Consider the following 22,875-nt stretch of genomic DNA (forward strand, 5'->3'; position numbering starts at 1 on the left):
AAGTTCGCTTGTATATATAAGTTCGCTTGTATATCTAAGATCGCTTATACATCTAACTTCGCTTATATTGAGACCCGGATACCTGGCAACCTGTATATGTAGACATATATGTGTACACACGTGATGGTATGCATTGTAAAGACTTAAGAGATCAAAATACAAGGAAGTTAAAATAAAGGAAAAACCCTAAAAATGCTAAGTAAATTAAGCTAATACTAGGCCACTAGATTAGATCAGACTAGTATTGATACGTGTAACTATTATACAGTTAGCAGAGCTCAGATAAAGAAGGGATTAACTATTAACGGAGAAAGGAACAGAGTTCAGGTGAGTTTCTAGCCCCACTCCTTGTTATGTTTTTCGGGGCTGTGTGCATACTCGATGTGTTTAGTTAATACACTTACCTTAAGCGGTAAGTGTATGCCATATATGATATATGTGATAGATATGAATGATTGATTTTCGGTGCGCAAACGATCTTCGGATATTGCGCGTACTGTCAGGTTGTAAATAAAGATATGAATGTTATATATGGATGATGTATGATCGTTATGAATGAATGCTTGTCGGGGCGTGAACGATCTTCGGATATTGCACGTACCGACAAGGAGCATGATTGTTAATTGAATGATGTGAAAAACGCCTAGAGTGTTCATATGCTATGATGTGTTTATTGTAAATGCGAAATAAGTGTATGCAGGTACGGAAATGGTACGTCAGTTCTACGTCTGACGTAGTAAGTTAGGGTGGCAAATTCCTCTAACTTTTGTTGGACATAGACTAGGCAGGTGATGGCGTAGTTAAGGACCGTGGGCCTTATACGTGATATAGATGATAGATGTAAACGTAGATAGGGACAGTGGGCCTTATACGTGTTGTAGGTATAGACGTCAACGTAGATAAGTACTGCGGACCTTATACGTATTGTAGATAGGCATCAGCACAGGAAAGGACTGAGGACCTTATACGTGCTATAATTGTGTTGTGGTAGCATAGGGGAGGACTGCGGACTTCGTACCTGCTATGATTTAGGTAGCAGCATAGGAAAGGACTATGGACCTTATACGTGCTGTATTTGTGTTGTGGTAGCATAGGGGAGGACTGCAAACCTCGTGCGTGCTATGGTTTAGGTTGCAACATAGGGAAGGACTGAGGACCTTGTACGTGTTGTTATAATAGGATGGTATAGGGAAGGACTGCAGACCTTGCACGTACCAAAAGTTGTGAACATAGGTAAGGACTGCGGACCTTTTACGTGTTCACGACCTTGAGTATAGGTATAGACGGTGGACTATGAACGTACTCTCGATAGACTGAGGATTGTGATTGTAGATATGTGTGGTAGTAGGGTAAGTGATCAAGTATGAGTAAGTATCTTCGGATACGTAAGTATATATTATATGTGTATGTAATGTATGTTACCTGATTAACTAGAACTCACTCAGCGTAGCTGACTTTTAGTATGCACGCAGGTATACATGTTTATCGAGATGGCATGAGGATGACACATGGCATGGATTGAGCGGTTGGCATATGAAGATAGAAGAAATGATGTTTAAAATATGTGGTTTTACGTTATGGTTTTAAAGCAAAGATTGAACGTTTCGTAATAAATGATTGATGTTTTATATTCCGCGAAAGGTTTTAATAAACTCTGATTTGTAGAACTGTGTTTATGAGTAAATTCGACGTTAAAGTAGGGCTACCGGGTTCGGGGCCTTACATGCATGCTCCAAGATCTAGAAGTGCTCGATCAGTTTTAAATTCCCCAATTTGAATTGATAAAAGTGGCACTCCCGAGTCTTGGAGCTTATTTGGGGTGGTGTTACTCTCCATCTCATCAAGTTTTATGTTGGTCGATTTACCCATTAAACATTTATCACATGAACAATTTTCATGAAAAGATGTTTCATTTGCTTTTAATTTTGTGTTATTTTGGAAAATCCTTTCATTTTGGCCAACACAATCACTCTCATCACTAACATCTTCCACCACCCTTCAACAAATTGTGGTGGTGAATCAACTTCAACACTAGAAATTTCAAAATCAGGTAAAAGACTTACCGCATTGATGTGCACATTGTTTCCCTTCCTGGAGCTAGAGCAATAGTGGTTTAGGTTGACTGTAGTATCACTCGGGAGTTGACCCTCACTCTTTTGAAACTTTGCCATATCTGCTGCGAGCTGACCAATCAGCTTTGACATTGCTTCCACTGATTTATCCCGTAACTTGAAATGTTTTTTCGTTTCAGCCTGATTATGTGACATAATCTTCATCAATGCATCCAACTTTTAGTGCACCGACTAATCCGCATTTCCCGAGGACCCCATCTGCTGGTCCTAATTACCGATGAATTTCTACCCCGGTTACCGTCTTTGTTATACCCCCGATTCTGATTATACGAGCCCTGCTGATAACTGCTCTGGCGGTAATTTCCCTGCGATATGTTTTGGTTCGATCCCTGAAAGTTTGGGTTTAACTGTGTAGACGTGTTCCCGTAACAAAAGTTCGGGTGATTCCTCAGGCCTGGGTGATAAGTGTTTGAATTAGGCCCTTGACCCTTGGAATCCCCATAAGCATAGTTAACCTCCTCGGGCTCATCCTCCTCTTCGTCATATAACTCGGGGCAATTTTCTAACTTATGCCCGATTTCACCACAATACTCACAAACCGGGAATTTCAATCCCACTTTCTTGACTTCTTTCTTCTAACCCTTTCTGTACCCGAACAGTTCACGTTCTAACTCAGCAATTCTTTTAGACTCACTCGTGACTGACTTTATTGACCTGAAAGAAGTATCTGTCTTCGTATTTCAGTTGCTGCTTCGGCTTTAGAATCTTCACACATAAACTCCTGAAAATCCCAATCATCCTCCTCGGGTTGGTTCAGCAGCTGACCGTTACACGAGGCTTTTAGATGCTTTCGGTCCTCGTATGCCATTCCGTCTACAAAGAATTTCACCAATTCCCACAATTCAATCTGGTGGTGTGGGCATTTTTTGATCATCTCCTTAAACCTGGCGAACGCTTCATGAAATAATTCACCAGATAACTGTGAAAAGTGGCGAATTTACATTCGGGCCTCGCTCGTCTTCGTCTCTGAATAGTACTCGTTTAAGAACACCTGCAGCATCTCAGTCGAGTTCCAAATACTATACATCGGTAGCGAGTTAAACCAGTGTTTTGCTTTATCATATAGAAAAACTGGAATAACCGCAACCGAACCTCATCTTGTTCAAACGCAGTGTTACCAATCGACCGGAACTCGTACCTGTGGAACCAACGGGGAAGCTTGTCACACCCCGAACAAAGGTGGCGAAACATGCCGGGGTGCAACGGATTGCCCAAGTGTAAGGCCCTGTTCCCGGTGCCTAATTTTAACGTCGGATTTACTCATAAACACAGTTCTACAAATCAGAGTTTATTAAAATTTACGCGAAATATAAAAATTTAGCCGTTTATTACAAAACATTTAATATTTTCTTTAAAACCATAACATAAATCATCATATTAAAACATCAGTTATTCCATCTTCAAATGCCAGCCGTTCGATCCATGCCATGTGCCAACCTCATGCTAGCTCTTTAATCATATTCACCTGCGTGCATACTAAAAGTCAGCTACGCTGAGTGAGTTCTAGTTAATCAGGCGACATACAATACATACACATATCTTACATACATACGTATCTTAACCTTGTATAAATATCCATAAGAGGAACATCACATAATATCTATTAAAATAACTATTACTATTACCCCTACTATTTATATTCTCCATAGAAGGACTCTCTCTCTCTCTCTCTCTATTTATATATATATATATAAATATATATATATATTCTCCATAGAAGGAACATCCTATATACATCCATAGAAGGAACACTATGCTTTCCATTTAAGGAACACTCTATATATTATCCGTAGAGGGAACTCTATATATAAGCTATCATTTAATATCCATATAAGGAGACAATCATCACTATTCTTGGCAATACATGCAATATCGAGAAGATCGTTCACATATCGACAAGCAATCAATCGTATCTATCACATGTATCATACCTGGCATACACTTACCATTTAAGGTAAGTGTATTAACTGTCACATAGAGTATGCACACAACCCCGAAAACATAACAAGGAATGGGGCTAGAAACTCACCTGAACTCGGTTACTTCTTTCGTTAATGGTTACTCCTTTTTTTGGCTGTGCACGGCTAGCTGTATAACAATTATGCGTATTGATTACTATTACTTTTCATATCGCGTTTCTAGTTAAATTATTACTCTCAACGAATGGGGGTCCGGGGGCAGCGTCCCTGGCAGCGGGGTCTAGGGACGGAAGCCCCTAGCAGGGTCCAAGGGGCAGAGCCCCTGGCTGGGGTCGAGCTGTCTTAACACATTTTCCATTAACTGTCTTAACACATTTTCCATTAGGATTTTTAATTATTATCTAATTCGTTAACTCATTTTCTATAAAGAATTAAGCCTAATTCGTTATCAATTCACAGTCTAATTCGTTACAAAATCCTCCTTCCTTCGCTATAACGAATGGTCTAGTTCGTTATCTCAATTATAACGAATTGAGTCTGATTCGCTAGCTGTTAGTGCACGGTTTTGCGTCTTGAGTCTTTGTAATTATCGTTAACGGTTTTGTTTTATATTTAATGTAATAATTAGTTTAATTATTGTCCAGTTCGCTATATGTATGGTCTAGTTCGCTAGGGGATGTTAGCGAACCAAGACTTAAGCTTATTCCCTCCTGATTCATTAGGGGATGTTAACGAATCAGGGGGTGTTTCGTTATTTAAGTGTATGTAACGAAGCGAACTCTAGTTCGTTAGGGGATGTTAACGAACTAGGTTCGTCTTCTATTTATACGTGAACACTGTTCACGCTTAAGTTAAGTTTTGAGAGTTAATTAACAAAACCCTGTCCAAATCCTCTCTCGATCTTCATCCTAATATTATACGAACTATTGATATACATATACTGATAATACATATACATATATAACACTTAATCTAAAGTAATTATGAGCTAGATCTATTATTAAGGTATTAATCATATATACACAGACCTGAGATCTGTTATTGTTATTGAATTGATACACTGCGAACCAACAAGTGGTATCAAAGCCGTTGGAGCTCAATTACACTTGATTTGGTGTTTAATTAGTTTTTGATGTTGTTAATATTCTGTTTGAGTGAATTTGAATCAATTTTGAGTTGAATTGATTGAATTATGGACGAATTGGATTGAATCCGAGTTGGTTAAGGTATTGGTATGGTTTTGTGAATTGGAATTGAGTTTTGGATTGGTTTTGAGTGGATTGGTATCGGTTTTGGTTTAAGGCCGAAACAGGGTTAGTGTTTTGGTAAAATTGGATTGGTAATCTTAGATGTTTGGTATCGAGGATTAGCGTATTGGTTTCGCGATTGTGTTCCGAGTGTTTTGGTTGGTCATTTGTGTGATTTGGTTTAGTATCGAGAGTGTATTACAAATTCTGAGTTTCTGGGTTGATGTTCATCATTTCCAGATTTCTGGAAATCTTGTGTTGAAGATTTGAAGATTCAAAAATGAATATGATTTGTTATCATATTTATGGTGATTCGCTATCTTGTTTCCTTTGATTCGTTCATTAAGTTTGTTAATTCGTCATTCATTTCAAGTGATTCGCTAACCAGTTAGCTATAATAGTTGATTCGTGTGATCTAATTCGTTATTTGGGATTAACTAATTCGTGTGACACGCGTACACTTTGGGATTTGTGTTATAACAACCTTTGCCAAGTGGCATAAGGTGTCAGAGTTTGTTACAAACGGTTGTAACAACCTGATTCGTTATAGTTGATTCGTTAATCAACTGTAGCTGGTTCGTTATCTATTTCTTAGTGATTTGTTATTGATTATCTTCTAATTCGCTAAGCTGATTCTTTGTGATTCGCTTAGTTAACTCGTTAGTTTGACTTTCTGATTCGTTATATTGATTCACTAAACTCAATTGTGATTTGTTGTCTGATCAATCTGAACTTTTTTAAGATTTGATTCGTTATTCTACTGTTCACAGTTCGCTACAACTGTTTACAGTTCGTTAACCTTATTCGTTGTTTGATTCGTTACACCCTTGAGTTTTTGAAACTTGTCAAAGATGGCCGGTATGTATGCATTGGCGTCTCAAAACATGTTGATGCAACAAATATTGCAACTTGATACCGACATAGGTTCACATTTGAAATGTCCAAGATTGATGATGTTCAGTGACTTTTCCAAATGGGAACCTCGGTTTCGTGCATATTTAGGTTCAGTTCATCCTGACTGCTCGTATTGTTTGGATGAAGTCTATACCGTTCCTATGATTGGGGATGAGACTATCGGCTTCAGACCTAAAGCCATATCTCAATCACAAGAAGAGAAGAAAGCATTAGAGATAGAAACAAAAGCCTATTCTACTCTAACCATGGTTTTACCTGAAAATATATTTCACCAAGTGGGTAGTATTAAGATATGTGCCTCTTTGTTCAACATATCCGAATGAAAAGTATGGGAAATACAGCTGAAAGCAAAAAGGTGATGCTTAAGTTTCAATTCAGAAACTTTAACTTACTCAAAGGTGAAACAGTTGAAGAGATTACAACGAGATTCAATCACTTGATTGCTGAAATGGATAAAATGAAGTTGGAAATTTCTGAGGTTGACAAGATTGATACTATTAAGAGTGCATTACCAAGTTCGTACTCTACTTTTCTAATGGTATTAAAAGAAAACAGTTATTTCAATGAAGACTTGAATGCAAGTGAGTTCTTACAAAATATTGAAGCTCGTGAGTATGATCTCAAATGTCAAAAACCATCAAAGGAAAGTCAAGATCCTGCTTTCTATGGGGGTAGCATGCCTTTAAGTTCAACAATTTCACCGATCACTGCTTTTCTGACACAGAACGCAAAAGAGAATGAAACAACTATTTATAGTGATCCTAGAGCATGTTTTTATACTGCTGGTAATTCTGGATCACCAAATGTTTCTTCTAGTTCAGGCAGTTCGTCTTCGACAAATCAATACTCATCACCTCCAAACATTAACATGAAAGAAGCTGAACAAAATTTTGCTTTCTTATCAGCTTTTATGTCATCTTATAAAAATCTGGTGAGTAGTAAAATTGCCACTAGTGACCTGACCGATGAAGACTATGATCAGATTGATCCAGACGACTTAGAAATCATGGATTTAAAATGGAACATGGCAATGATTGTTCGAAAGGTGAAAAGATTCATGCAAAGAACTGGAAAAGATCTTCCCGCTCTAAACAAGAAGTTGGGATTTGACAAGTTGAAGGTAAAATGTTATAATTGTCAAGAATTCGGTCATTTTGCAAAAGAATGTGACAAACCGAAAAAGGAGTATAATGGTCCTCGTGGTCAAAGTACAAATTCTTCAGTACCAAGAGGTAATGATGTTTAGAAGAAACCATCATGTTCCGGGTCACAAGCAATGTTAGCTAATGGAGATGATTGGTCACAACGATTACTGTGCAATGATAATCAAGCTAATTTGGCTTTGTTCGGGTTGACTCAATATTTCCATGGAAGTGAGGTGTCTTCTGATAATGACTCTGGATCGGATTCTGATGATTCCTGTGACAAGCCTGCAACAGTCTTTGCATGCATGGCTAAGATAAACGAGGTTAGTCATTCTATTTCTGCTACCTCATCTGTTAAAGAAAATTGTGCTAATTGTGAATCTAACAAACCTAAGTTAGAATCTTTATAGAATCACAATGACAATTTAGTAAGAGAACTTGCTTCACTAAAAGATACTTATAGGCAATCCTTGACTTCTCAAATAAATTCAAGAGAGAAAATTGAGGCTTTGACTATAAGTAATCATGATCTTAAGGTTGAGTTATCTGTGAAAATGACAATTAATGATCAAAAGTTTCAAGAAATTTTGAAACACCTTTCAAAGATAACCGATCTTGAAAATGAGGTTCTTGAGTTAAAGAACAAATTGGGTAAATTTCGAAATTCATCTTTTCTGTTGAATGAAATTATTGAAGTTTCTGGAGAACAAAAGGATTCAAAGAAAGGTATAGGTTTTGTTTAAATTCCACCACCATTTCACAATGATTATAAAATTAATCCTTTTGCTCCAACTGAAGAAGATGTTATTCTTAAAGAGCCTGTGATTTTAGAAAAATCTAAACCAAGTAAGTCTGAAACTGTTAAAACCCAATCTGTTTCTCAGAAACCTCATGTTCAAAGCAACAAAGTTTTTGTTGAAAATGTTGACAAAGTTATCATTGAGGATGTGTTTGAACCTGAAATTATACACAAGAACAAAAACATTCCAAGTTCTAATCACATACTGTGTGAACCTCATGAATTTGAGGAGGCTGTGTATGGTTCGCACACAACTAAGATGAAACAAGATGTTTTTGTCAAACCAGTGAAGGCTAAGAAACCAGAAAAACCCAAAATTTCTTATGAGGATTTGTTGCGCTTTATAAATCCTAATGCACTTAAGCCGTCATCTGCTCGTGTGTGTAAGTTAAAGGGTATGGACACAATGTTCACTGAGAAAGACATTCCAATAAGTATCATTAAACCTGAACTGATTGAGAGTGTGTTTTACAATGAAACCTCCAAAGTTTGTGAACTTGAACGTCAATATGCTCAAGCGAAAACATCAGTTTCATCTGATTCATTGACTAAAGCAAAACAAGTTTTAAAACAAGCTAAGAAAATTCAATTTGTGAAGTCAACTGGGACAGATACGTTGAAAAGTTTTTCGAACTGTTCTAATTTAGATTTTTACTTGAAAAAGAAATCTGAATTATCCGTTGATTTTACTAAGAGCATGACCAAAAATGTGAGTCATCAGACATCATCTGTGTCACATGTTCCAACAAATTTTCAACATCATCATGTTGACATGCGAAGTTGTTTTCTTTACGGTCAACAAGGTCATGTAGTAAAAAAATGTGGTCAGAAGAACTATCAGACTCTTCATCCTTTTATCAAGGACCATTCTAAACCGGTTCCAGTGGTAAAGGAGATTCTGAAAAGACCTGTGTCGTGTGCTGATGATACTCATATTATGTTTTCGAAGATACACCCTCGAAAAGTTGTTCATGTGAATGAAACTCATGGTTCCGTTAAACCTAAGTTTATTCCTACTGAACCATTATGCAAAAATTTTAATTCAAATGTGGTTCAAGCTGCGTATCTAAGACGAAAGTCGAAGAAACCTGTAACTTATTCTCAAGTTGCTGAACAACAATTGAATGCAACTAAGGTTAATTTTTCTCAAGAAAACCAAAAGGTGCCCAAGACTGAGGCCTGGGCTGCCTTTTTGAACTAATCATTTTCTTTTGTGTGTAGGGTACATCCAAGACCATTTCTGGTGAAAACTGGATCATGGATAGTGGATGTTCTTGTCATATTACTAGAAATCTCAATCTCTTATCAAACGTGAGAAATATTCAAGGTGGTTTTGTGGCGTTTGCTGGGAATTCTGGGGGTATGATTACACAAGAAGGTGATGTGTCAAATGGGAAGATTACATTTGAGAAAGTTAACTATTGTGATAAAGTGGAGCATAACTTATTGAGTGTGTCGCAAATCTGTGATAAGCAATACACTACAGTATTTACCGATAAAGAGTGTCTGATTCTGAAACCGGGTTATGTGATTCCCGAGGACATGGTTGTCATGCGATCACCACGATCAAATGATATTTATGTCTTGAATATGAATTCTAAAGTATCTACATCGATCAAAACGTGTTTTGTCTCGAAAGCAACCGAGAAAGAATCCGTACTTTGGCATCAAAGAATGGGTCACATACATGTTCGAAAGATGAATTATTTAATGGCAAACGACTTGGTAGAGGGGGTGTCGTTAAAGAAGTTTAAGTTATCCGATCACTGTATTTCTTGCAAGAAAGGCAAACAAAAGAAGAAATCGCACCCATCTAAGTTACTAAATTCCATTGATACTCCACTTGAACGACTTCATATGGATTTGTTAGGTCCAGTGAATCGTGCGAGTATTTCTGGAGACTGGTACTGCCTGGTTGTTACAGATGATTATTCACGATATTCATGGGTCTTATTTATGAGTTCGAAAGATCAAACACCTGTTTTGGTACAAAACCTTATCACTAAAATCGAATCACTTTACAAAAAAAAGGTGAGGAGAATTCGGAGTGATAATGGAACTGAATTCAAAAACACTATATTGGATTTCTTTTGTATCCAAAAGGGAATTCACCGTGAATATAGTGTACCGTATTTACCTCAACAAAATGGTGTTGTTGAACGAAAGAATAGAACCTTGATTGAAGCTGCAAGAACTATGCTTGCTGATTCTAAGCTTCCTGTCCAATTTTGGAATGAGGCTGTGAATACGGCTTGTTATACCCTCAATCGAGTTCTAACTGTTAATCGACTCAAGAAGACCAGTTATGAATTATTGAATAATCGTAAACCTAATTTAAAGTACTTGGAACCTTTTGGGTGTCCCTGTACTATGCTGAAAAAGGATGTGGGTAAATTTGATGAAAAATCCATTGAAGGGTTTTACTTGGGGTATGCGTCACCTAAGAAACGGGTTTTCAATTTTACGTCTGGTTGTGTTGAAGAGTGGTACCATGTTGACTGTCAAAAGTACACTACTCCTCTACAAGGGAAAGGTCCCGACTGGATGTTTGACTATGATGCCTTATTTAATTCATTAACTCCATCCACTGATCATCCAGATGAAGATTTAATTCGTGCCTATTTTGAAGAACATTTGGATATTCCAAGGTTTACCAGTTCAAATGATGTTGAATCTCCAATTGCTGCTCCAATTGAAGAACTTGATAATGAATCTCTTGTTCATAATGATAATGCGTCTACTTCATCTGATGATAATACAGTTGTGGATCAAGTTATTGCACTTGACAGTGATGTTTCATCTCCTGAATTGGGTGAACATTACACTAATTTATTTGAAAACGTTGCTGTTTCTAAAAATCCTACTCTCAGGATTCATAATTACCATCCACAATAAAACATTATTGGAGACCTTGATGTAGGGGTTCAGACACGACATCAAGTTGCTTCTTCAAGTGACAATAATGCTCTATGTGCTTATGCTGACTTACACTCATCTGAAATTGCAACTGTTGCTAAATTTACTTGCTTTCTATCCCAAGTTGAGCCTACAACTCCTCGTGTGGCTCTTCAAGATCCGTCTTGGGTAGAAGCCATGCAAGAAGAGTTATAGCAATTCGCACGTTTAGGTGTTTGGGATCTTATTGATAAACCTGCTAGAGTCAAGAAAGCAATTCCGACTAAGTGGGTATATAAGTGTAAGAAAGATGATCATGGGGTAATTGTGAGAAACAAAGCACGTTTAGTGGTGCAAGGTTTTCATTAGCAAGAGGGTATTGATTACACTAAGGTGTATGCTCCAGTTGCAAGATTAGAGTCGATTCGAATCTTCCTGGCATATGCTGCTTACAAGAATATCAAGGTGTATCAAATGGATGTTATGGTGCTTTTCTCAATGGTGAACTTCACGCGGATGTGTTTGTTTTACAGCCTCCCGATTTTGAGGATCCTGATTATCCTGACCGTGTTTACCGTTTAAACAAGGCATTATATGTTCTACATCAAGCCCCGAGAGCTTGGAATGGCACGCTCGCCGACCATCTGACGGACAACGGCTTCAAACGTGGAACTGTTGACTACACTTTATTTTAAAAGAATATTGGTGATGATCTTCTGCTCATTCAGATTTATGTTGATGACATAATCTTTAGGTCTACGAACGACATGTTGTGTAAGGAGTTCGAGAAGTCTATGCAAACCAAGTTCGAGATGAGCTCGATGTGAGAGATGAATTTCTTTTTAGGGTTGCAGGTTCATCAGTCTGCGAAGAAAATTTTCATTCATCAGACAAAATATGTGAACGATGTCTTGGGCCGATTCAAAATTACTGCCGGAAAAATCCCTTCTACTCCTCTTCCCGTGGGTCACAATTTATCACCGGATGAATTGGAGGATACCGTTGATCCGACCATCTATCGTGCCATGATTGGTTCCTTAATGTATTTAACTGCTTCTCGACCCGACATAATGTTTGCTGTTTGTTTATGTGCTAGGTACCAAGCTAGTCCCCGAGTGACTCACCTGGCAGCGGTCAAGCGTATTCTGCAATATCTAAGGGGAAATTCTGACATCGGGTTATGGTACCCCAAAGATGATACTTTTGATCTTATCGCTTACTCAGACTCAGATTATGGAGGATGCAAGATCAATTTCAAGTCTACTACAGCGGGATGTCAATTCTTAGGAAGCCGGCTTGTTTCCTGGCAGTGTAAGAAGCAGACAACGGTCTCCACTTCAACTGCCGAAGCTGAATATGTTGCAGCCTCGAGTTGCTGTTCCCAGGTTTTGTGGATACAACAACATCTTCGCGACTACGGTTTGAAGTTTCTTACTACTCCTATCTTGATTGATAACTCTGCTTATATTAGTATCACCAAGAATCCCGTACAACATTCTAAAACGAAACATATCGAAATTCGATATCACTTTATACGGGATTGTTATGAAAAAAATTAATTGATCTTGAGAAAGTGCACACTGATTTTCAAAAAGCCGATCTATTTACCAAAGCGTTTGATAAAACACGTTTTAACTTTTTTGCTTGGTTTAAATGGATTGAAGACCCTTGCTGAGATCCTAAAATTAGGATAATTATCTTTATTTTAGTTTGTTCTAGTGTAAAATTTTTGTTTTTAGGTTTTAGGGGGTGAATCTAAGAAAATACAAAAATATTGTGCTTTTTATTTGTGTTTTTTAGGTTTTAGGGGGTGAATCTGTGAAGCGTGCTTGCATGTTTTGGTTATGTTCTCTATTTTTAGATGGATAGGATAGCCATTAATTTATAAACTTAAATTAACTGGGGCAATTTAAATCATTTTGTTTATGCTCCTCAAAATTTTGAGTTTTTTTTTAAGCAAAAAGAGAATATGATAGTACATTGATGATTTGACCCCAAACTCAGAAAGAAATAAGCTTAAAAGACCGTGTGCTTAATCATTGGTGCATTGATAGGTCTTAAACAAGCTGTTAGAGTAAAGTAAGTGATATAAACTTAAAGAAAAGCCAAATTGAAAGAGGTGTTAGGCTCTAGCAAAAGTCTCGGTAAAGATGGCAGAAATGTAATAACCGGTCATACTCAAGCCTTATAACTGTTGATCACCCAAAAATATAATAAAGCAAATAACAAGCGTTAGGATTTTGGACACTGTGAGTCTTTATGCGGCTTAATCATCTGGGTATTCATAAGCATGAATATTTCACTCGCTTTCTAGAGCAAACCCAAAGTCATTAAACTTGATCACCGCTGTACTTTGTACAATCTAAATTACTGACTTAATCAAAATCCGCTGTTAGTCATACAATTGTTCCTCCCTTGCGTGCGTCTCAATACCAATAATAAACGGACCCCAAGGGATACAATGTATGTAAGCCGACAGATGGACTGGTGCATACTCACCCACAGTAAAGGAAACTTGATGCATTGCTCAAATATTCAAAAAATTTCAAATTTTGATCAACATTATAATGGTTTAAGTCAAGTTGGGGTGATTTGGCAAAAATAAAATTAAGCTTGAACCGAGATTAGGGGCTGATAGTTTCCGATATTCTGTGCGATAATTGAACCATAAATCATATCACAAAAATGCTCGAAGGTTTGTTATAAGATTTAAGTGGACAACAATATCAACGACCGACTTAACGCCAGTCATAATATCGCTGAAATATAAAACTGTGATGGAAGGGCATTTCGGTGAATATGATTCTCTGTTCAAACTTAACAAAAATACAAAAATATGTCTTGTTTTTGATAAATCATTTAAAAACACAAAAAGATTGTCTATTTTTAATGTTCGGATATTCATTTGTAAATACATTCTTTCATTTTTATAAAATACCAAAAATATTTTATCTTTCGTACTTTACATATTATTTAATGATTTTTAAGTTATGTTTCGTAAAAATGAAACGTTTTTAAGTTATTTAGTTATCAGGATAAACGGTTCTCGGTAATTAATTTAGGTTAAAATTTTTAGTTATTTGTTGAAATTTATTTAATTCATTTAATTAATTATGTTAAAATTAAATAAAGTTTTAATTCAGAAAAAGCTACTTCATTAATTATGGATAACGAACTAGGTGATTCTTTAGCGAACTGGTTTCTAGTTCGCTCACCTAAATCGCTTCTGCACTCTGTAACGAATCATTCCTTCTTCGTTATACATATTTAACGAATCAAGACACGAGTCATGTCTTGTCCGCTACTCTAAGGTAACGAACTGGAAAAGCGAATTATCTAATTCGTTATTTATAATTCAAACGAATCTCTTGATTCATACAAAGAGTACCTCGGGTAGCGTGCTAGGTTATATAAGACAGAAAAAGACGAACAATCCTTCACTGTTCATCTTTTCCTTCATCCTAAAGTTACCCTATTCAAAATTTTCTCTGAAATTCGACCTTCAATTTTTGACATTTCAAGGATACCATTGTGTTTCTAAGGTATCGATGATCACCGCGATGTGATTTTGGTAAAAAATGACTGTGTTTTGATAGACTATTTATGGATTTTTGTGGTCTAAGGGTTTTCCGAGTTTATAAACACTGATTTATTTGTGATTTATCATGTTAAAATTGCTTATGTGTGATTCAAAGTCACCGGAATGTGATTCCGAGACCTTGGGTAGACTTTAATCATTGTTCGATTATAGTTTGCTAGGTTGATTGAATGATTATATGTTTGACGGCTTAGACTATGTTTACTGAAATGATTGTTCTTGTTTATATTACGGTGTTAAGCCTCAATCTTAACACCGTGAGCTTTGTATTGCAATTCCGAGTGACATAGACCTGCTATTTTGATTGTTCGACGATAATCATGCGCTAATTGTAGCTGGGTTTGTGTTGTTGACCTTCGGTGTTCTTATTAATTTTGACTTTGACTATGCGAGTCAAAGATCAAGTCTAAATTATGGACCATTCGTTATCTTTAGCGAATTGGAACTGATTCGTGTCCAATTCATTAAAGAAATACATGAACTAGCTCAACGAATAAATTAGTTCACGAATCAGATGTGGATTCGTTAAAAGTATAACGAACTAGATCCATAGTTCGTCATTTTGAATAGTAATTCGCTAAGTCTACTTCGTTAGCTTATTTACCTGATAGCGAATCGCTTGATTCGTTACTGAATGGTAACGAATCAGAGTGATATTTACACGAATGACATTTAATTTATTTATTTAATTAAATTTAAATTAACTTTTAAATTAAATAAAGAATTTCAACCGTCTAAACGCGTAAATACACTAATTACACATATCATATGAAATTAAATACACCATTTATAAATAAATAGATATATATTTGTGCTAAATATATATTACATCTTCCCATTCCTTACATTTGTTATACTTATACAGTTAAAATGGATGATCAAGTAAATCAAGATCAACCGGTTGCCGATCAAGGGCAACAAGAACAACCACCACAAGAGCAACCACCTCAAATACAGCAGGAAGATGTTATTTTATTACCCTATGACACGAAACACAACATCTGTGCGTATATTGATCAAGATATTGCTGACGTTGATGTATTCGGAGACATGTTAGGATTCTTAAGACGTTCAGTGATACGTTATGCAATCACTGCTCGAGCCAGAGTGTCTCTAAGTATTATTAGACAGTTTTGGGATACTGCTGAGGTTGTGGAGGCGGAAAAACATATTAAAGCCACGATTAATCAAACTGCTATTACAATTGATGTGGAAGTGATTCGCCGCGTGCTTCAATTTGGTGACAATGATGACAACCCGAGTGAATTTGACAAGCAATTGATTAAGGGTTTATTTACTCGTCTACGTTATGGTGGATATTGATAAGTCTATGTTGAACAAGAATGCTTTATGCCCACCATACAAGTATCTTCTTCATGTTTTAATTCATTGTATGAGTGGTCGTCGTGGTGGATTTGAAGAGTGTAGAAGTAGTATACAATCAGCTTTCGTTGCTCTTATTCTCAACAAGCGGTTTAACTACTCTGAGTTAGTTTATGATCATCTTCAAGAGCAAGTTCAGCAAACACTTCAAAAGAAGAAGTTTTTAATGTATCCTCACTTCCTACAGCTGATTATTTAAGACTTGATTCTCGATTTAGTCATTGATCAAACTCATGTGAATGATGAGCTATGGAACATATGAAAGATGATACAGTACATAGGATGTTGGTGTATAGAAAGGAGAAGCCAAGGGATAAACGAATGATTGGTCATATAATTAATCCTAATTATGTATGTCCTCCTAATGAACGATGGATCCACGAAGACTCTGATTCTGAGCGTGAAGGGGGAGAAGGTGGGAACGATGATGATGGGAATGATGACGGATATGATGGTGATGGTGGAGCTGGTGACGCTGCCTTTCAAGAGCAACAAGAGGCAGTAAATGCTGCTTTAGCTGCCACCATTGCAGCTCAACAAGAACGGAAGAGGAAAGGGAAAGCGGTGGCAACTGGTGAGCCATCAAAGAAAAGACGTGTTTCAGCGGGGGCTGGGGTAATTATTGGTGTACCACCACCACGTCAATCAACGCCTCAACGCTCGGCAGTGCCGCCTATTACTACCACTCCGATGCTTACCTTGATAATGACGTTGGTGTCCCATGAAAGGCTTGGTTTAATCCCTCAAATGGTGTTATCTGAGATACCAAGGCCTCCTGCTACATTATCTACCGTCCCTTCAACACCATCTATGAGGCCTCCTCCTCCTAGTCCTCCTACTCTACCTCCTCCAAGTGATGTCTCATTTATAAGAATCACTCGGCCTCAGGGACCGATTCAACCTGTTCATCCATCACTATACAACTTGCCACCAAACCGTCAGACTGAGATGCTGTTGAATCTTCTCCACCTGTATGAAAACCAAATGGCAGCTGATCGTCAGAATCAAGAACGTCTTATGGAGAATCAAAAACGGATGATGAGTTATATCTCATTTTGCCAGAAGAAGACTAAAGCACTGCGGGCGATTGTTGAGTCTCAGGGGGTGAAAATGAAAGAACAAGAAGAGTTGATCTTGCAGTTAACTTGCAAAGAAGATGCCCTTAAGAAAGTCAAAAATGACGATCAAGATCCTGACGAGTCTGGTGTAGGAGGTTAGCCTAAACAATCGTATGGTTTATCTTATGGTGCTGGTACAAGTGGCGGTGAAGACTCGGGTAAACAGATTATTATATATCAAGATCCAACTGCTGCTAAGCCAATTGAGATGATTGCAGCTAATACTGTGATATTTGTGGATGGATCGGGGGTGGTTAAAAGTGTGGTGAACAGGGATGAGATAGAGGTTGGTGAGTTTGTGGATAGGTCTCTGACACGGGAGCAGATTTTCATATTGCTTGGGTTGAATGACGAACAGTTAACCGTATTAGAAACTGAGCCTGATGTTGAAGTGGTGAATGAGGAAGGCTTAGAAGATGATCCGGCTATTCAGATGAATACGGAGGTTATTTATGAAGATGAGGACATTGAGATGGAAGACGTAACTGCTGAGGAGTATCCGAACTTGTATCAACACACGAATGTTGATCAAGGTGCTCCGGTATTTCATGAAGAAGTAATTAAAGAAGCAGAAGACCATCTTGAAAAGAAGTCCAAAGGAAAGGGTTTTTATTCTGGTTCGCCTTATGATCCGTCTGTTGAAGAGATTATAAGTTGGTTCAGATTTAAAGCAATGGGTAAGATTATCAAGGCGTATCGGTTTGTTGATCAAGAACGTAAAGACACAGCTGCTGCTGCATGGATTAAAGAAAACCAAGTGACCTCCCTCAAGACTGTCTCCAAGGTACATGGTGATACTGTCTCCTGGCTTTATGATTCTAAGCTTAAAGTATGTATAATCAAATGGGAAAAGGGGATCCAGTACTACGAGACAATAATGGATGTTCTTACTTTGCCGCGTTGGGATGTTCGTCCCCTCACGAGACGTCCATTTATCAATCGTGGGGGTTACCGAACAGCTGAGTGTTTTCATCAACACTTATTGTTCGAGGTCAATCATGGCATCAAGTTCTTCAAGCCCTAGGTCCCAAGACGTAAGCGTATTGACGAGATTGATCCGAGGACTGGCTGGAGGAAACTTGTCCTAAAGGTGAAGCCGCCAAAGACAATGAAGCAGGTTCCTGTGAAGACGATGCCCCAACAGATGCATCTCTCGTTCAACCGCTGGTATTATGACAATCATACCGGCGAGGCCGTCATTGTTCTTGGTGGAGGACTGAAGACTGAGCTCATCAAGATAATCGACCCGATGTGGTTGGTTAATTTATCAGAGACAGACAATGATGTGCTCCATAGGAAACAGATTTTGTTCGAGCGCCATGAAGACTATGATCTGGCTATGCAATTCCAACGAGTTGTGCGTGTTTGTCATGAAAATGGAATTCATAGTTGCTGAGAATGGCAGTCCAAGCTCTTCAAGTAATTTAAAGACAAAGAGCTCAAGACGAGGGGGTGTCTGTTAGTGCACGGTTTTGCATCTTGAGTCTTTGTAATTATCGTTAACGGTTTTGTTTTATATTTAATGTAATAATTAGTTTATTTATTGTCCGGTTCGCTATATGTATGGTCTAGTTCACTAGGGGATGTTAGCGAACTAAGACTTAAGCTTATTCCCTCCTGATTCGTTAGGGGATGTTAACGAATCAGGGGGTGTTTCGTTATTTAAGTGTATGTAACGAAGCGAACTCTAGTTCGTTAGGGGATATTAACGAACTAGGTTCGTCTTCTATTTATACGTGAACACTATTCACGCTTAAGTAAAGTTTTGAGAGTTAATTAACGAAACCCTGTCCAAATCCTCTCTCAATCTTCATCCTAATATTATACGAACTATTGATATACATATACTGATAATACATATACATATATAACACTTAATCTAAAGTAATTATGAGCTAGATCTATTATTAAGGTATTAATCATATATACACAGATCTGAGATCTATTATTGTTATTGAATTGATACACCGGGAACCAACACTAGCTGATTCGTTACCTTATCTTCAACTGATTCGTTACCCAGACACAACCTAACTCGTTATCTGAATTATGACGAATGGTGAGTAACGAACCGCTTGATTCGTTATCTGAATCATAACGAACTGGGTAGCTAATTTGTTATCTTGACAGAACTAATGGGCGAGTAACGAACTACCTGATTCGTTATCTTAATTATAACGAATCATCTAGTTCTTATCCAGACTTTAACTCAAGGGTCAAAGTCAAAATCGTCAAGAACAATAACAGTCAACATATCTTAGATCTGCAATTAAACCTTCAATTCTTAACGAAATATCATGATTTTGGTATAATTGGAATCGTCTATGCAGCGCCTACAAACCCCAAGGGTCCAATCATCCAAATATCTGAGTTTACATGGTGCGATTTATGTATATACATACGGGTTTTTCATCTAACAACTAACCTATCAAACTGTAGTCAATTTCAGTAAGTTTAGCTTTGTTGGATTCGTTTTTACCATACTAGCACAGATCTATGATTTCTAGACTAAATCCAAACCTAACGAACAAGATCTCGATATAAACGTACCGTAAACGAGTCAAACTACGAACACGAACTGGTCGTTGATTTTGCTTTGGTTCATCACGACGATCTAGCACCAACAAGCTCGGGTTCTCGTCTTCGGATCTTGGCTCGGGTTATAGGATAATGTTTGTGTGTGTTTTCCAAGGTGTAGGCTATGGTGGATAGATAAAAATGGAAAGGATTAGGGTTAAAGGGGTTTTTATACTACCTTAAGCCCATGGAACTAAGGCCCATCTTTCATTTTTGGTCCATCTTTAATTCTATTAACCAAGCCCTCTACCCCTTAAGCTTTATTATTATATTATTATCATTATCCCACTAACTCAAATAATTTACCCGATGCATGTATTATATTAAATATTAGTCTAGAATTTTCAGGATGTTACACCAAGAACACAAGACACTATTAAAGTGACAATATTTAATCAACTCATTAATTTCATAAATCAATACACAATACATCTTGTTCGTACAAAAGAAATTTGAATACAAGTAAATAAATATATATTGTTCATTCGACTAATAACCTAAGCAGTCACAAGATAATAGTTCTTCAAGTCTCCAAATCAACCAAGTAATAAACCTGTAACATTGCATAAAATAAACATTGTTAACATGAATATTGGTGAGCAATTTTCATAGTTTGAACAATAAGTGTATAATAGATGAAATCCACAACTCGTATATGGAACAATAAATAATATAAACAATTAAGATATGCAAATAGTAAATAGTTTGAGACACCTTTCTAAATGGTAACAACCAAATATACTCGAATTAGATGCCCTATACTACTAGCACGAGGCTAAAGTAGTTAGGGGTGCGTATGATCATACTTAAAAGTTTCATAGAGGTCAACCCGCCTTAAAGTAATAAACATATAGCACGTAATCATGTAAAGCATATAACACCAAATCGAGCATTTTTTTAAGTAACATATACTAAAGAGTTTGTGGTTTGAGACACAAGTATAAATCATTTGAATTTGAATAAGTATGTAACATCACCCCTAAAACGTAAGATGGAAAATGGGGGATGAAAAGTACTCACTTGAAATAAATAACTTGAAGGGTTGTTTTGATAAACATGGATAATAAGTTCAACGTGTGAGGTCCCGGTATTCTACTCATTAGTTTTTACTCATGAAAAGTAAGTTTGTTCGAAATCGGGTCTCGGTATTCTACTCATTAGTTTTTACTTAACCTTTGTTAAATAAAGATGTGGGGATTGGTTTAATGCAATAGTGCACGACCCTTTGTTAGATATACTAAAACGTGATTTTAACGAGTGTTCGGTTAGTCGGTTCGGGTCTTGATAAATAGTCAAATCCGAACCCGACACTTCCAAAGTGATACATGTCATGAGATAACTTAATAAAATTAAAAGAAACTTAATCAAGTATGTAATTCTATTAGGAAGAACCTCAACGTCCGTTAAGCGAGTGTTTGGCTTTGTTGGTCCAAACTTGTTATAAGATCAAGTTGGACCGACATAACAAGTATTTTGAGAAAACAATTAAATTAGTTTCATAATATAGTTTTAAAGAAAAATGAGATTTGGTGGCCCAAAACACATTTAGTGTGTCTTAAGCGGGTGAGCCCGGTTTAGTTCGGTCTTGGTTCGGTCCTTGACTCGGTATAAGACCGAGGACGGTTGCCACATACCCAAATACCATTGAACTATTTAAAATGATTTAGAAACTAAAATGGTTAGGAACTAAACAATAATAATAAGCTTAAACATAATTTAAAGTGTTAACAAAGACATAATAAAGTGTTTAATCAAGAGTTCGGTTTTGGTTCGGTCCTTGACTCACATTGAAACCGAGGATGGTTGCCACATACCTAATACCATAGAACTTTTTAAATAAACTTAGAAATGATAATGTTCGAGTTTTGCAAACAATAAGTCAACAATAAAGCATTTAAATAAAAGTTCGGTTTTAGTTCGTTTATCAACTCGGGACGAACCCGAGGCTAGCCACCACATACCCAATGATGTGTGCGTGTGTGTGGTATGAAATATAAAGGACAGGATAATTTTCTTTTGCAGAAGATCGTGTTTTAAATTTATAAAAGTGATTTCTACAAAGAAAAAACACACACAAAATAGACAAGTGTACCTATCGTATATGTAGAATAGTATTGGTAAGAACTAAGTATCGATCCGTGGACACAAATGTTTCAAATGATAAATCGTTGTTTTACTTTAATCGGAGGTTTTAATCTTTTTGGGGTTAATTTTTGAACTTTTTATAAAATATAAATACTTATATAAATTATATAGGTGAACAAGACGAGAGATTCTAAACGAGTAGTTCAATTACGTGAAGGTTACCATCTAAGATCAAGAATCCACTCCATTTTAGATTTGATAATTAATATTCAAACATGTGGTAAACTTGCCATAACAATATATGATAGATAGCTCAAAACCTTAAGTGAGCATCTTTGGCATAAAGGAGGTAACATGCGCATTTTAAAGTCCATCCTTTCCTGATGTCGTGTTACCTCAAGAATGTCAATTTAAGTTGGCAAGTAGTTTCGTAAAGTAGAAAGATTAGGATTGACTTCGATTTCTAAAATACCAATTCTAACAACTTCGGGTGGTTGTAGTTAATTCACACAACCTCCCCTTGGTTGATTTATGTATGTTATAATTACACATCCCGTTAACATATGATTTCTTTAACTAGCATGATATCCTAAGCAAAGCCATTTTCGGATTACCGAGACTTAGAGAAATACATCATAACTTATATCTCATCATTTCTAAGTACAATATAAGGATCCATGTTTCGATAATGTATCAAAGTATTTCTGTCTTTCAAGAGCATGAATTGATCATGAACGATTGCCAATATAATTGACAATCACCAACTTTGAATTAGTAATTTAAGATGGTGAAACATTTCTCATCAAAAGATAATTGTAAGATAACCATGTACTTTACTAGACTACACCATATGTTTTAAATAATCATTAAGTAAAACAAAGCTTCTTCATATATTTTAGATGGTAAATGGAGTTTGCTCATAATGAGCATGTTTATGAACATTAGGATGGATGATGATAACAAACACATGATTAAACTAGAACAATCTAACCAAATGTAGATGAATCTTCCTTCTTAATGATGATGACGATGATGATGGTTGATGATGATGGTTGATGGTGA

At 36.7% G+C, this 22,875-nt stretch overlaps 1 long non-coding RNA gene across 1 annotated transcript; it reads right to left on the reverse strand.

The window, feature by feature from the left end:
* Nucleotides 1-958: 958 nt before the first annotated feature.
* LOC143623862 (uncharacterized) lies at nucleotides 959-1,150 on the reverse strand. The gene is made up of 2 exons (XR_013151984.1): nucleotides 1,067-1,150; nucleotides 959-1,018 (listed from the first exon to the last, which is right to left on the reverse strand). It is a non-coding gene; the product is annotated as an uncharacterized LOC143623862 (long non-coding RNA).
* Between the last annotated feature and the right edge of the window lie 21,725 nt (nucleotides 1,151-22,875).

The sequence above is a fragment of the Bidens hawaiensis genome, unplaced genomic scaffold (genome assembly GCF_021521415.1).
Source record: "Bidens hawaiensis isolate Kalapana, Puna unplaced genomic scaffold, B.hawaiensis_p1.1 tig00003570_1, whole genome shotgun sequence".
Taxonomy (NCBI): domain Eukaryota; kingdom Viridiplantae; phylum Streptophyta; class Magnoliopsida; order Asterales; family Asteraceae; genus Bidens; species Bidens hawaiensis.